Genomic DNA, 15,748 nt, shown 5'->3' with positions numbered 1-15,748 from the left:
GATTTCAAGAATATGACCTATTATTAAATTATATAATTATAATTGTGTTGAATGAATGATTGATTGATTAGAAATTTATTAGTCATTTATAGTATCAATCAACAATTTATACAATTCATATCATTCAAAAGTGGCAAACCTAATACAGCTCACCAAATTAGGGTAGCTTTCTATACAGATATAAATTTCTCATATCCACTGTAACTTATTTATTCAACTTTTCTCTTTTTTAAGATTCTGGGATCTGTAGGTTTGAAGTCACCGCTGACAAAAGCTGATTTTGTAATAGATTCCAATAATCTGTAAAACTATTTATGAACGTACGAGTATTTTAGGAGTGTGATGTGGGAGTCTAGTTTCTTGTATTATTTATTATATTACTTGTAATTCTCGTATTACTGAGTTACAATTCTGTTATTGTTCTTATAAATAAATGTTTATTTCCCAAAAAAAACTAAAACTACAACATCAATTACACAAAATATTAGATAAATTACAAATACAGATAAATTATTCTTATATTACTTGTATTCCTTGTATTACTGAGTTATGATTCCACCATACATGCCTTAGTTTTACAAGTTTCCATAACTCAATATGATAACAATTTTATCTATACAAATATGATAACAATTTTATCTATACAAATATGATATAATTAGAAGTTGAATTGGGAACTAACACGAACTCTGAGTTTAATGACGGTCGATCGACTTGATACTTGAGAGGTCAATTTCACACGAAAAATGTTGATAGATTTTTGTTGTACAGCCATGCCACCCCTGTATGAACTGCATTTCTATTGGCGAAAAAGTGATCGGCAGTAGCGTTGAACTGGGACCAGGACAGGTCGGCGTGCAACATGCGGTGCTCCATCCACCGCCTCCATCACCTCCACTGCCACCAACCGCCTCCAACCGCCTCCAACCGCCGCCACCGCATAAATCCGTGTGTCATTATCCTCTCGGTCATTAATCTGCAGTGCAGTTGGCCAGCACATCATTTTCCGATGAAAAAATAATGAGCACTAAATCACTGCACTCCAGCTCTGCCCGCCGACAATCTGCTTCCACATTCCATCATTCTCTTCCTCTTCCTCCCATTCTCACCATCCATTGTTCTCTTCGTTATTCTCTCCTTTACATAATTTTCTCATCGTCAGTTCACATATTCTCTGTTTCTGGATGATATCAGAATTGTTTATACTCTCTGTTTCTATACTCGCGATCTATTCATTTTCATATAATGATAATGATAATCATACTCACTTTTCTCTCCTGTGCTCTTCATTCACACCTCTGCTGCCATCCTCATTGTTTCTCTCTTCCTACATCATAGTTTAGGCCTTCTTTCCTCCTCTTTTCAGTTTTCTCCTTCTTTCTCCCGCTCTTATTCTTTCTCCTCATCTACTTACTTTTTTTTTGTTTTGAAACTTTTCTCTTTTTCACCTTTCCGCTACCTTTCCACCTCTTTTTCTTTTTTCTAGTATTTCTCTGTTTCCCTTTCTCTCATCTTCTCTTCCCTTTCTCTTATTTTCTATTCCCTTTCTTCTCTATCCCTATTAAATCTTTCTCCCTCTCATTTTATTTCTCTTTCCTCTTCTCTGTCAGTTATGTTTTTCTTTGTCTACTCTTTTTCCTCCTCTCTCATGTCTGTACTTTTCACCCTCTCTCCACACATGTCTTATCTTCTCATAATATCCTCTCTCTCTCTCTCTCTCTCTCTCTCTCTCTCATCTTATCATTTCTCCTCCTTCCGTTTTTCTTTTCCTGCTTCTACTAAACTTCATTTTCACCTTTCCTCACTTCTATTCACTTCTCTTCTCTCCATCTTTCTTCTACTACTTTCACATCACTCACAATTTTCTTTCTCCTCTCATCTGTTGTATCGCATGCCTTGCCTCAATTCTCTCCATCTTCTCTCTCCTTCCAACCCCTCTTTTTTTGCTCTTCTCTATTTCAACTCAACTCTCTCTCCATTCCTTTCCTCAATCCCTCGCCATCTTTCTCATTACCTTTTCTGCCCCTCCACCTTCCACGCCTTACCTATCTCTTTATTAACATCTCTTCTTTTTACTACATCTTTCTTCTGCTTCCTTCTTGTCCTTTTGCATATCCGGCTATTCTTCTTTCCTCCCTGTCTTCTTCATCTTCTTTTTTTCATACCTTTCTCATTCTCCTGTTTTACCATTCTCTTGTTTCGATTTGCGTATGCGAATGTGCAATGAAAATCAGCCGCACCACACGGGTTACTTCAATTAGCAAGCCTTCCCACAATGACAAACATTCCTACACGTGACTAATGTCTAGTCTAGATGCAACAGCCCTTGCTAACTTACTCATTCTGTTCCAGAATTGATTCGATTAAATTTCAATTCTTACTGAATATAAAAGTCTTACGTTACAGTAGCCTACTTATAAATGCATTTTTAATTTTAAACAGAATCTTCAAGCTTATGAAGTACACAAAACATGGTATTTATGTTTGTTTTTTTTAAACCATTAGATTAAGGGGGAAAAATCGCCACTTTTATACAGTTGATGACAAACTCCTTTATTGCATAGCTATTACTGATATTCGGCAGTCAGTTCAATAACCTTATTTTACAATATCATAACTAAATAAACTATCATAACTAATAGTAATAACTTTCGATATCTGATAATACAAATGATTAAGTATCTCAAACCCAAAATCAAATAAAATTCATCCACTCAAAATTCATAAAAATATTTACAAAAATTCAAACAAGTGAACAAGATACTACTGTACTCACAAAAAGTACACTAAGTTACTGGACTTTTTTCGCGAATAGGAATGAGATACAAAGCTTTTTAGATCAGGCTATGTATTTGAATTATCATTTGATATAGAAAAATGAGTAAGTAAGGAGGATTTAGTAGGAGTTAGGAGTCAATAACAATATTTGGGAACATTGTTGTCTCTCTCTAAAGTAATAATTATATTTTGATAATTTGATTACATTGAGTGGAATTCCTGCACCTTGTAAGTATTTAGGTATGAAGCGATAATAGCAATGATATGCGCACGAAAAAGGGTGGAGCCCAACAATATTGTTCGCGTGTTTCCAACTTCTTCATTCAGTTCATCCGAGGCTTTCTTCTAAGCAGGACTAGAAGAAGTGAAACATTCCTCATTGTTCAGTCAGTATTTAGAATAAACTGAGTTGAAATGGTGGTGTGAAGCTGTGACGCGTGAATGCTTTCAATTATTTCAACATTACTTGTAATTGTGATTTTCATAAACTAGCTTCGGATTATCAGTATGCGATACAATGTTTGTTCGTTCATTACAAGGTTTTGCTATTCTGTTGTGCTATTGCGGTAAGTTATCCAGTTCTTCATTTTTTGAAAATTATTAGGCCAACGTTCGGGCTTCCAATAGGCTTGAATTGCATTGAATCGAGCCCATAACAGCAATTATCAGTGCTAAATTCTAAAACTCATCTTGGGAACAATATGAACGCTCCTCTAGAGAAGAAAATGTTAATACCATAGTCTATTATCAATGATTTTAATGAATATTTCTGATATTATAAGTATAGCAATTGTACTTACACAACCAATATTACATTGTGCTAAGAGAGACAGTAGTTACGATAATTCCATTTTAGAGTGTGATCATATCCTTATTTCAAATAATATTCTGATAGTTCATTATAAAGTTTAGGAGATTTCCAAATATATTTTCTCATATACAAAAAATGTTTGTATGTATTTTAAAATAGGAGTTATTGATGTATTATCTCAAAAATAAAAATATAATTACAGTGATAAATGCATTACGCATTACCAACTTCAGTGTGCCAGAGAAAGCTGATCATGGATCAATGGTAATTCTCCGATGTGATTTTGAATTGGGGAGATGAAAAACTAAACTCACTCAAATGGTACAAAGATGAAGTGGAGTTCTATAGATACATTCCTCGAGAAAACTCTGAAAAGCAAGTCTTTCCTCAAACTGGAATAACTGTTGACGTAAGTACGAGTATACTACTTAAACAAACGTAATAACTATATGGTTAAGCAATATAATACAATACAAAAATTCACTCGGAGCTCTTACGAAACATGATAAAACGATCATATAATAGAGTCATCTTTGAGCTCGTCATTTACACAATAACTTAGTGGGAAAATTTCAGTCAATATCTATCTACTATGACATTCATTCCTTCTTCGCTTCCCCCTATTTTGCACAGCCAGGAATAAAATTGTATTTCTATTTATAAATTCTGATTTGCATGCACCTTCAAATATTTCCAGACTTATCTGTTCATAATAGAGAGTTTCCATACCTGAATTTATATATTATTTCAAATTATGTAATTGCAGCTATTGAGGGGATATTCGTGTAAGGAAATACCCAAGAATTTCTCATTTAGATATAGAAAATGACATCATAATTGATTCATTAGGATTATTCCATTACATTTATGTTATACATGTGACTACTGATATACTGAAGTATCTTTAAAATCGGATATCACGACTATTATTCTAAACATTGATAATAATGATGAGCCTTCAAATCATTGAACTTTTATACAGTTGATTTTCTAATTTTGCTCCAATTGCTGTCAATATTGAAAATAATAGAAGAAGATGGAATTATAACAGTTCTTATGAGCTATTTCATATTATCATTATTATTATTTAAATTTCATAGAAACAGTACATCAAATATTTATTCACAAGTTGAACAGTGACTTAATTACAGTTAATCACAAGATTTATTCACAAGTTAAACAGTGACTAAATTAAGTTATTCACAAAATAAAGTCATACATTGCATCAAAAATACAATAAACAATGTAAAATGTATGCTTTGCTGAGACGTTTTCAAGAGAAAAACGAGTTTATTGTATAGAATATAGGTTTTCATGAGTATTTGTTCGATATTTTAGGTAAAGCGCTCGAACCGGAATCAAGTGGTCTTGAAAAATCTAACATTCGAAAGTAACGGAAAATACGATTGTGAAGTCTCTTCAGATAGACCCACTTTCCAGACTGATACGATGAGCGGAAATCTCACGGTTTATGGTACGGATTACCTCATAATTCATACTCAAGTTTTTAGTATCTTAAATCAATATATATATATTGATTCATGTCATTCATTTCATGCGGCTGACTTGATGTGAACAGCTAAAAACTTTTGTAATATTATTAAATTTGGACGTATTCAAATTTGCTTTCCACAAAAAAATTATTAGAAGCATTTTTGTTCAGTTCGCCAACATTAGTCATTATCCATAGCTGAATTTCGACCAAATTCATTGGAATAGACCCAAAAAAGGTCTATTCCATCGAAAATTTGAAATTTCACAAATTTGAAAAACTCTCAGCCAAAAATACTTGTTACATGTGAAAAATGATCATAGAGTCTGTTGCATGGAGACTACGGGACCTCCAGACCTTTAACATTCTGTCCCCTGGCACCCCTAGCCCCCCCCCCCAAATTTTGAGGACACATTTAAATTTGCTACCCCTCAAAAAGTTCATTATAAGATTCCTAAAAGTATTATTTTCCATAATATAATTCATATGTTTGTTTGTGAACTGTGTATTGAATGCAGAAATTTGATTCGAATTGAAATTTGATTTGATTTGAGATTGAATGATTATCCACAAACATAACATTATTCATGAAAGCAAGATTACAGAATAATTTCATCACAAAATTGATCAATAAATCAAAAAAATGTGGTTATAATTGTTTCGAATCTTGCAGCTTACAGTCCTTATGACCCCTACATAAATGGATTTTCCACATCATACTTACCTGGAGAGTTGATTCAAGCGAACTGTTCAGCGGGGCCCTTCCAACCCACAGCCACAAATTGAGTGGTTCATCAATGAAGAAGAGGTAGTATCTGATGTTCATTCATTCATCTTATAATATAGATGTTGTGATTACATTTTGGATGTTTCAGTTGGAAAATTTTATGCATGTTAATTTCTTTCAAATAACATGAAATTAATCCACATATTCTTTAAAAAAACTTGATTTTCCTCAATCAGAAAGGAGGCAACTGGGAAAATCATCCAATTAACGAAGTACTGCTAATATTTGAGGAAGAAGATGAATTCTATTTTATAACTAATACAGTATCACTGATTCAGAATCAGTTTTACTTATTATTTGTGATTTGACTTATTACTGTGGATTGTTTATTCCTTATTTCAATTCACAATCAAACTTTGTACAAGTCAGTTACTACATATGGAAGCTTGTTTTGCCACCTAGTAGAGCCAAATTTGAAAGTGTTTTTAATAATATATTGATCCAGAAGTAATCTTATCTCTTGTGTGTTGCTGCTTTTGTTCTAAGCTTGTATATGTACTATAAGCTTTTTCCCAGTTTCAAAATCATGTGTACTCCAAAGTAATTACTATGCTTCAATGATTATTACTTAACTAGCCGTCAGGCTCGCTTCGCTTGCCATATCCGTCTAGCCAGGGGGCTCCGCCCCCTGGACCCCCGACTAGATCGTCCAAGAAGAAGATCAGCAGGCTCGCTTCGCTCGCCTGCATTTTTCGTTTGAGCATTTCTATCATATGTTAGGACGATCCAGTCGGGGGTCCAGACTAAACGTCTGGCTAAACAGATATGGCGAGCGAAGCGAGCCTGACGGCTAGTAATATGATATTACCAAGAATAGCTCTGATTGAAGTAGTAGTGCCCAATCAATTTTTCCGCGATAAATGAATTTCAATCTTCAACTTGGTGCCAACCTAACAAAGTCAACTCAACTTAATGCCAACCTGACAAAATTATTAATTTAGTTACCAGTTAACAACTGTTTCGAAGAGGTACTCTCTCTAGATTATAGTTCTATATTAACATATGGTATGCACATTTCAATTATAATTTTAAGATATTGGAATAAGAAGAATATACATGCAAAAAGACGAACTTTAAACCCTTAAAAACCACCCTTAGAGTTGAAATATCGCCAAAAGATTTTCTTAGTGCGCCTCTAAAGGGCCAACTGAAGATACCTACCAAATTTGAACTTTTTTGGTCCAGTAGATTTTTAGTTCTGCGAGTGAGTGAGTGAGTCAATCAGTCAGTCAGTCAGTCAATCAGTGAGTGAGTGCCATTTCGCTTTTATATATTTAGATTATTAAAATTTGGTCTTCTCCAAACATCTTCTTCTCCTTCTTCTTCTCCTTCTTCTTCTTCTCTTCTTCTCTTCTTCTCTTCTTCTTCTTCTTCTTCTCTTCTTCTTCTTCTTCTTCTTCTTCTTCTTCTTCTTCTTCTTCTTCTTATTCTTCTTCTTCTTATTATTATTATTATTATTTCTCTTCTTCTTCTTCTTCTGTGGTTCTTCGGAGAAATCTCATCTCGGCTGCCTGCACTCTACTTTCAAGTGGCTTCGTTGTCACCCATGATTCACTACTGATGATTCACCCATGATTCCAAACATAGTACTGTATTATTATTAATTTAACGTGAAATAATTCCATAATCGAACAATTTAATTATTGATTATTGAAGACAATGATTAAAGGAAGATGCTTAATCAAATATTCTATGGTAATTGAATAGGCTTAATAATCAATGTTTGATGGCCTTCCTCCTATTTTGTGGAATATTATATCCACCAATTTATTTATTCAACTAAAAAATCTTCAATCCGGTTTCAAAAACAGCTAATCAAATCAAATCACTTTCGTTTTGACATCATACAATAATTACACTTAACATTATGTAAAATGTTGTTGCTTATAAACTTATCCAACTAGGATTTAACAAGAAGAAAATTAATTTTGATAACAAATCATAAAAAATACCGCAATATACCGCAGTCTCATTGGAGATCTGACAAGTTACATGAAATTAATAAGAAAAATGTCTATCATATTATTTTTCACTTTGATTTTTATAGTTTGGTAGTTATCCCAAGAATGCGTAGTTACATTGGTTCTTACAATCGTTTTTCATTTCAATTTAATTTTCCAGGCAGCACTCAACCATCTAATCACATATCCATCGATAAATTCGTCAAATGGGATGTACTACAAAGTGGTTGGTTTGAGGTTCATTGCAATGGAAACCGATTTCAAACCACCAAGGGACACAATCACTTTCCAATGCAAAGTGTCAGTTGGCCTAATGGAGCCATGGAATGCGTTTCAAATCATTCACAAGAAATTGCAGCCTTACCTGGTCGGTCGACCTTTCATTGCCGATGAGAGACCCACCAATCACTGTAAGTATCGTCAAATAAGTTGCACTCAATTCTATAAATAGTCAGATTCTTCTTTGTCAATGTCCGGTGATAGAAAAACCCTCACGATTCAACTTGATAGAATAGATGACTAACCTCACATGGTGAGGTGAATAACCTCACCATGATCTCTGAGGAAAATACACAATTGAAAGGTTTATCATATGATTTTAATGGCATTTTTAGTATCACATCATGGAGAACTGCTCAAGAATAATTAAGACGTAAATATCAAAAATCTGGTGTGGCGCACTCACACAACTTTCCTTGCCGTTATGAAAATTGATCACCTGACGCTAGTGTTCCCGCGCATCACAAGTCTACTATTCAAAGATTTGAGCCAGCTGGTGACAGGGCAATAACGCTGGAGACACACATGAGGTCTGCTATCTCTTCATAGTGAATGAATTAATAGAATCAACAATAATTTGCAATTGAATAATCACATTTTCTCGAATTTAAAGCTTATTTTAAATTTTAGGTGAAAATGTTACTGAACATTAATTGGAGAGATTTTCATGCTCAATCTACTCCACTTGATTTTTTTTGTTTCAATTGTATCTGAAGCCTGATAATTGGGAATCTATCTGCATTGCTGGGGCGGAGCTCCTGAAATTTTTACAGATATGGGACTTGTGGCAGTTGATAGAGCTTATCGATGACTATTTTAGGTATGAATTTGATCTAAATCGTTGGAGCAGTTTCCGAGAAAATCACGAAAAACCCTGTTTTTGACAACATTTTCGCCATTTTAGCCGCCATCTTGAATTGCATTTGATCGAAATTGTTCGTGTCGGATCCTTATAGTGAAAGGACCTTAAGTTCCAAATTTCAAGTCATTCCGTTAATTGGGAGATGAGATATCGTGTACACAGACGCACATACACTCATACACACACACACATACAGACCAATACCCAAAAACCAGTTTTTGGGACTCAGGGGACCTTGAAACGTATAGAAATTTAGAAATTGGGGTACGTTAATTTTTTTCGGAAAGCAATACTTTCCTTACCTATGGTAATAGGGCAAGGAAAGTAAAAAATATACAAAATAAATATAAGGTTGCAAGTGAGAGTGGTTGACAGAGTGAGAGTTGAGTAAGTTGAGTGAGAGTTAGTTGACAGTACTTTGTGATTTGAAGTATAGTTCTCCATGATTTCGATTACTCCTTCAAATACATCACTTCTTCTCTACAAGAAAAACTATACATTCCACCATCCATCAGAATATAGATTTCTATAATAATGTTGGAAAACTCATGTAGTTGACCCGAGTATTTTGTAAACTCTATTTTGAGATAGAGGTTATGGAGGTCAAATAATGGAAGAAAGTTATAGTCTCTCAAAGAGTTACAATTTAATAACCCATTTAAAACAATGGAGAAATAATGACAGAAAAGTCATATAGAGATTTGAATTTAATATATAATATATTTATTTCCAATAAAAATTTAGAAATCACTATTTGGACCTCATACTGTATAATTTTATTTAACACTTAACTCATTTACTTCTCCATTTTCCAGGTTATGGCGACTCTCCTCAAAGTAATATTGTCACTTTCATTTCTATTATAGTATTAGTCACGATTCAATTTCAATTCCTTGTTTGAGAGTTTTTAAAATGTTCATAATATCGTTAATATCTAGTTAAAATGATAGTTAACTTCGAACATTTTTGACACCATTCCTAACTTCAGCTTCAGAGAATTGATTTGTAAATACAGTATGTTACGACCAATTGTCAAAATTGTTACCTATCTGTTATGCATATATTTTATCAAGACCATTAAAGTTATAATCTTATTGGCTGCGGATTATTTATCATACAGTAGTTATACCTATTCTGTAAAGATAAAAAAAATATCAGAAAATATTTGATTTTTTTTTATTACCTTTGAATCTGGAACTCAATAGTATGAGTACATCTCCAATCCCCTTTACTGAACATTTACATATTTGAAGAACGGTAGTAGACCCCTATTTCCAAAAAAAAATCCCGTTGGTAGTTTCTCATATTATATAGTGTATATGATAAGAAGCTAATTTTTTGGAGTAAGAATTCTCGATCAATATTCCTAGTCATGGCAACTTGTAAAAATGTTTACATTACATTGTTGACGATTACAATGTGGAGCGACATTACAATTGCACCGCAATTACACTGGCAATAATATATAGAACTTGAAAACACCCTAAAAAATATGAAGTAGAATATGAACATTCATCATGATTTCAAGCGAAAAGATCATTCTATCACCACTATTGATCATTCCATGTAATTTCGGAAAATAGCAGGGTATTTGTTGCGAGCACAGTACGAAATACTAAAGAACGAATAATATTAATATTAAAGTACGAAAATGGTCTTAAACATTGCGAGAGCTCTGAAAGCAGTTTGATGTAATATCATACGAGTAGAATCGCCACAATTAGTATCTTGTTCTATGTATTACAATGTCGGAATTCCTATTTCTTAGATTCTGCAGGCCTATCCTATCACCAGTATTGGTAGCAAAACATTTTCTCAACTTTTCCAAACAATATCATCCAAGCTTTCGCCATATAAACGTTACGATACCATCAATAGTGTGAGATAAGCAATCCATCTGTCTCATTTGTAACCATCAGTGGACCACAAACGGAGCGACAAGAAAAATAGATTCGCCCTCGATATAGAGCAGAGAAAGCTTTCAAGAATAAGTAATCAAGTTGAAAATGGATGCGATGGCGGATTCTGCTCAAAGGTTTCGCTCGATTGAAGGGCCCGGAAAGTGGAAGTTTCGAAGATCCTTTTTATAAGGAGCAATAGGATCCGTTTGCCGGCTTTATTCGGCGACGGATCTCCACCTCCACTCACCCTAGGCGCAGCTCACACAATCCTAGGCTCATTTCAGATCCGGCTATTTCACTTTGAGCTATTTTATTTTCCACGGCTCTGGTGCCCTGCTCTGCTGCTCTTTTATTGCCGGGACATACACAATGAAGCTCCGCACATAAACTTCTTTTCGTTTCATTCGTGAATCCACCAATGCAGTTACCAGCCAGCAGCCCACCTACATCCTACACTCTACAGTGAGCAACAGTGGCCTATAGCCGGCACCAGCGAGCGTTTCATAATCTCTTCTGCTCGATAATTCTCAAAGGCCAGTCTACCTCAACACAAATTTATTGTTACCAAGCTGCATGATCACATCGCCATTCCAACATAAATTATGAGTATCATCGATTAAAGGGATTTGCAGTTTAATGTTTAATTCTATCTAATTCAAAAAATTGTTTAGGGATTACTCTCAAAGCAAATAATCTACAAAGGATTCTACGTTTTATGGTGTTAGCTAATAACGAGCCTGAATGAATAATGCGAGAGAATCAAATGGAATATCCTTTGTTAGACAGAGTTGGAAATGACATGTGCTCTCTATAACTGGGCCACAAATAAGGTCGTACTAGTTATTATTTTGACAATAATATAGTAATGGTTGACACCCTTTCAACAATTTTTTCGCTATGTGACAAAGATTCCAGGTTTAGAGTTCAGAGTTTAGAGATTATTATTTCTTTAGTTTTGTGAAGGATAGATAATAACGTCATTTGATCAATTCTTCATAAACTCATGAAGTAAGGTTGAATAACAGACAAAAATAATTTGCTGAGTATGATGCTCACAAGAGCTCTAGGCTTGTGCGTGGGTGATGAGACGGATGATGATGAGTGGAGTGATAGCGAAAAGTGGAAGAGATATTGGGAACAAAGGTTTTGTGACACTCTTAGAGTACCGTATAAACAACGAGATTTGGCTCACAGACTCTGAGGAGCTCTCTGTCCCTTCAATTGTTGCAAGAATGCAGAATTCAGAGCTGCTATTTTATATTCTCATTTTTCTTATCAATTACTGACACACATATACTTCCACTTCTAATCTACTATTATTTTTGCTACATTCCAATATCGAGAGGTATGATAGAGGTAAATGATTACTTTATGGCTACTCTGAAAAATGCAAGTCGTTTACTGAATGAAGCAGGCCCTCTGGTCAATCAAGCTGTTTCTCGACAAATGATTCAAGAGTGCAATCGCGAACTGCCAATATAAATAATAGAAAAAAGCTTGGAGGGAAGAGATCTTGGAGTTCGGGCAGTTCATTTGGAGAGAGCAGTTTCTACTAACAGCAGCAGAAACAGCAGTAGCAGCAGCAGCAACAGCAGCTCACTGTATAAGCACAGCTGGGATCAGACCGTTCTGTGATCCGTTTCACAAACAGTGAGCTACTGGATCTGGAACTGAAATGAAAGTCAGCTGGCGTAACTAACCGGGGCTCAAATACCAATGGAAACTCGAAATCGCATTTTCATTCTTTTCCTTATTCTCCTTCTCCTCCTTATTATGTTTCTCCTCCTTATTCACGTTCTCCTCATCCTATTTTCCTCCTTATCTTGTTCATTCACTCCTTGTGCCCCTCGATTTCTTTCCTCATCATCTCGTCCTCACAACCATATTCCTCAGCTGGTCATTCCTTCTTATTCATTTTCTTGCACTTCCTTTCCAACTTTTTCTTCATCCAATATTGTTCTCCTTCTCTTCCATCATCAGAGATTGACAATGGTGTAACAACCGAAACCGGACTTTCTAACTATCAATAAATCTCTGGTTTTTGACAATTTCTTAGTCTTTTTATTCAATATGAATAATTACCACAATATAAACTTCTTAACTACACAAAAAGTTCTTCCATCATCCGTCTCTTCAGCTTCCTCTTCTCCTTTTCTTTTCTTTTTCTCCTCCTTGATTTTTATCATTTTCCTCTCACTCTTTTGCGTTTCCAGCTTTTCCTTACATCATATTACGTGATATCTTAAGATTCACCAAGATCTCATGCTTTCTGTTTTTATATGGTGATGATGCTGACGAAGCTTCTAATATCAGTACCGTATTTTAAAACATGAATAAAATTTCTAAATGAACTGCAATTGTTCTCTCAGGAACTCTCATGGTCCAGGGTAGGATAAATTATTGAGTGAAATTCTTATCAGATTCCTAATTTGTTCACGGGGAATCATCTTCTACCAGTGGGCCCTACATGAGTTTCATTTTACCAGTACAGTAAGTTATTCGAGTCAGAGAATATGCACTTTCAAGGTTGTCGTTGTTTCACCGGAAATTTTACAACATAAATGAATGGTTACAGAAGAGAATTAAACATTCGGTGTCTTGGGAAATAGAATAATAGAAGAATGAAATCGAGCCCGTTTCATAAGCCTGTCCTTCTCAGCAGCCTATTGTAAATGCAGCGAATAAGTGCACATAGCTGAAAAATTTTCATTCAGTTATTGGTTGTATTGGAATCGATGCAATTTCAATCAAACAGTTTTGATAGCTCCCGGCCAAAAAATAATTTTGCATTTCCACTCTGTGCCACTGGAGCGTTACAAATATGTTTTCACGAATAACATGACATGCAATTGGAAACCTAAAATTCTTGGAAGTTTTCACCATTCTGCTACATATTCATGTGGATGAAATGAAAGCAACAAACACTGAGGATCATATTATTCTACTGTTGCATGTTTGTAATTGCTGAATGTAATGTGAGCAGAGAAATTTCATTTCAGATGAACAAATCAATCATTATTTGCACTCTGCACGCCAATTACATTTATCAACCAATACAATGTAGGTGAATTTATTGAAATATATATTGGAGTAGAAGACAACTAATAAAGTCACTTTTAAACAACATTTTTGATGATCAGAATCTTTTTATCATAATTTGTCAAATAGTGCAAGAAATTTATCGATAAATATCCAAAAATCAATGAGGATTAAGCATTTCGCATGAACTTTCTAGCCTTCTAGTTCTAGCTGCTCAAAAACAGTCGTTGTCACGTCTGTGTACAGAGGCCCTGGATCAGACTCAGTATAAGGCCTAGACTCATTTAGTATGGTCTGCAAACTCTTTACTTGGCAACATAGCTAGCTACGGAATGTAGAATGATATTATTCTTATTAATTTTGAATTCTGTATTGATGTTCCACTCTGCATAGGTTACATGATTGTACCTACATCTTACCTATTAAATAAAAAAACTAAGGCTGGGCGTTGTAAGAATATAATTTTGGATATTCCTCAAAATCTTGAAATGAAAGGAAATTGATAGGTCTCGAGCAAGCAGCTGTAATGCTATCACCAGATACGGTGTCAACGGTCTAGATTAGATAATAACGGCTCTCAAGGCTATGATTTTGAACAGCGAAATGTAAATAAAAGTATTATTGCTATTTAATTAAAAATATAAAATATATGATATTTTGAGGTTAGGTTCTTGGTATTTACTAGTCGGCGACCTAAGTAATCGGTCGAGCTGTATATTTTGAGAATTAGCCAGACACCTTGTGGCAAATTAGTTGCGTTTAAATAGCATTCGCTTAGACTATGATCAGAGAGTTTAGTAAGCAAGCATGCCAAATCAATGTAAACAAAAAAGCGTTTTAGAAAACACAAAAATATTTATCATATCAAACGAGCATGAACAAAATGTAAAAAATAAAACAAAAAGATGAAGGAAATGGGATGTAACTTTATTCAGCGCATGGATACATGATGTAGTTTTGGGATGTACCAATCACAATGCAGTATTTGACCGGGCGGTAAAAGCGAATTAATTTAAAATATACACGTATCATTTATATAAACAATAAGAAATTGTAATCTTTTTAGAACAAATATTAAATAAGAGTTTAAGACTAAAATATTCACTCATTGGGTAGTAATATGACAGTTTCGTATGGACTATTTGTCAGTATTTAATTACGTCATAGCGGAGTATTTTAAATCCACCAATGAGAGTGGATATTTAAATTTTATGTGAATTGAAAAGTCGGAAGTGTGGTTGTAAAAGAATAGGGGAAGATCCAAGCCCACTTGCTTGCCAGAGGTCACCAGGGACATCAACAAATTCAGAGAGCACAAGACTAGATCCCTTTTTAAATAATTTTTACATTTAAAAATTTAAAGTTGCTTGAATAATTAAAAATTAAATTTCATAGGACTCAGTGAGGTTATAGTATGACATGAGTCATTAAATTTGAATAGTCCCATTGGAGAAGACGACAGCAGCCCACCAGAAAAGCCTAGGACATCAAAACAAATCCGGATTGCCATCATAATTGTGAAAAATCGACATGTGAGTTCATTTGAAAAAGTTATTAAGGAGGGCCCTCTGTGCTACGAAATAATCACAATTGAATAAAGCTAGCTCGTCTAAGGGTTATTTGGATATTAAAAGTAATATCAGAACTTGTGCAAGTCTTAAAACGTAAAGGGAATATTCTTAAGAACTATTTATGAGATTAACTATAATATTTGACTTATTATAATTATATGCTCACTCATATATATCTTTTTTATCAGTAATTTATTAGAAGTTTTACAAAGCTCATGTTCATAAGATAAATTGATTTATCTGATTTCCACCAGAGGCCGAACCCAA

At 34.3% G+C, this 15,748-nt stretch overlaps 1 long non-coding RNA gene across 1 annotated transcript; it reads left to right on the top strand.

Moving 5' to 3' along the window:
* Nucleotides 1-3,106: 3,106 nt before the first annotated feature.
* LOC120355683 lies at nucleotides 3,107-10,134 on the top strand. Its single transcript, XR_005573744.1, has 6 exons — nucleotides 3,107-3,344; nucleotides 3,792-3,998; nucleotides 4,928-5,063; nucleotides 5,755-5,889; nucleotides 7,990-8,239; nucleotides 9,786-10,134. It is a non-coding gene; the product is annotated as an uncharacterized LOC120355683 (long non-coding RNA).
* Nucleotides 10,135-15,748: the final 5,614 nt, after the last annotated feature.

Source organism: Nilaparvata lugens, chromosome 1 (genome assembly GCF_014356525.2).
Source record: "Nilaparvata lugens isolate BPH chromosome 1, ASM1435652v1, whole genome shotgun sequence".
Classification (NCBI taxonomy): Eukaryota; Metazoa; Arthropoda; class Insecta; order Hemiptera; family Delphacidae; genus Nilaparvata; species Nilaparvata lugens.
This window is presented reverse-complemented; position numbering and strand designations above follow the sequence as displayed.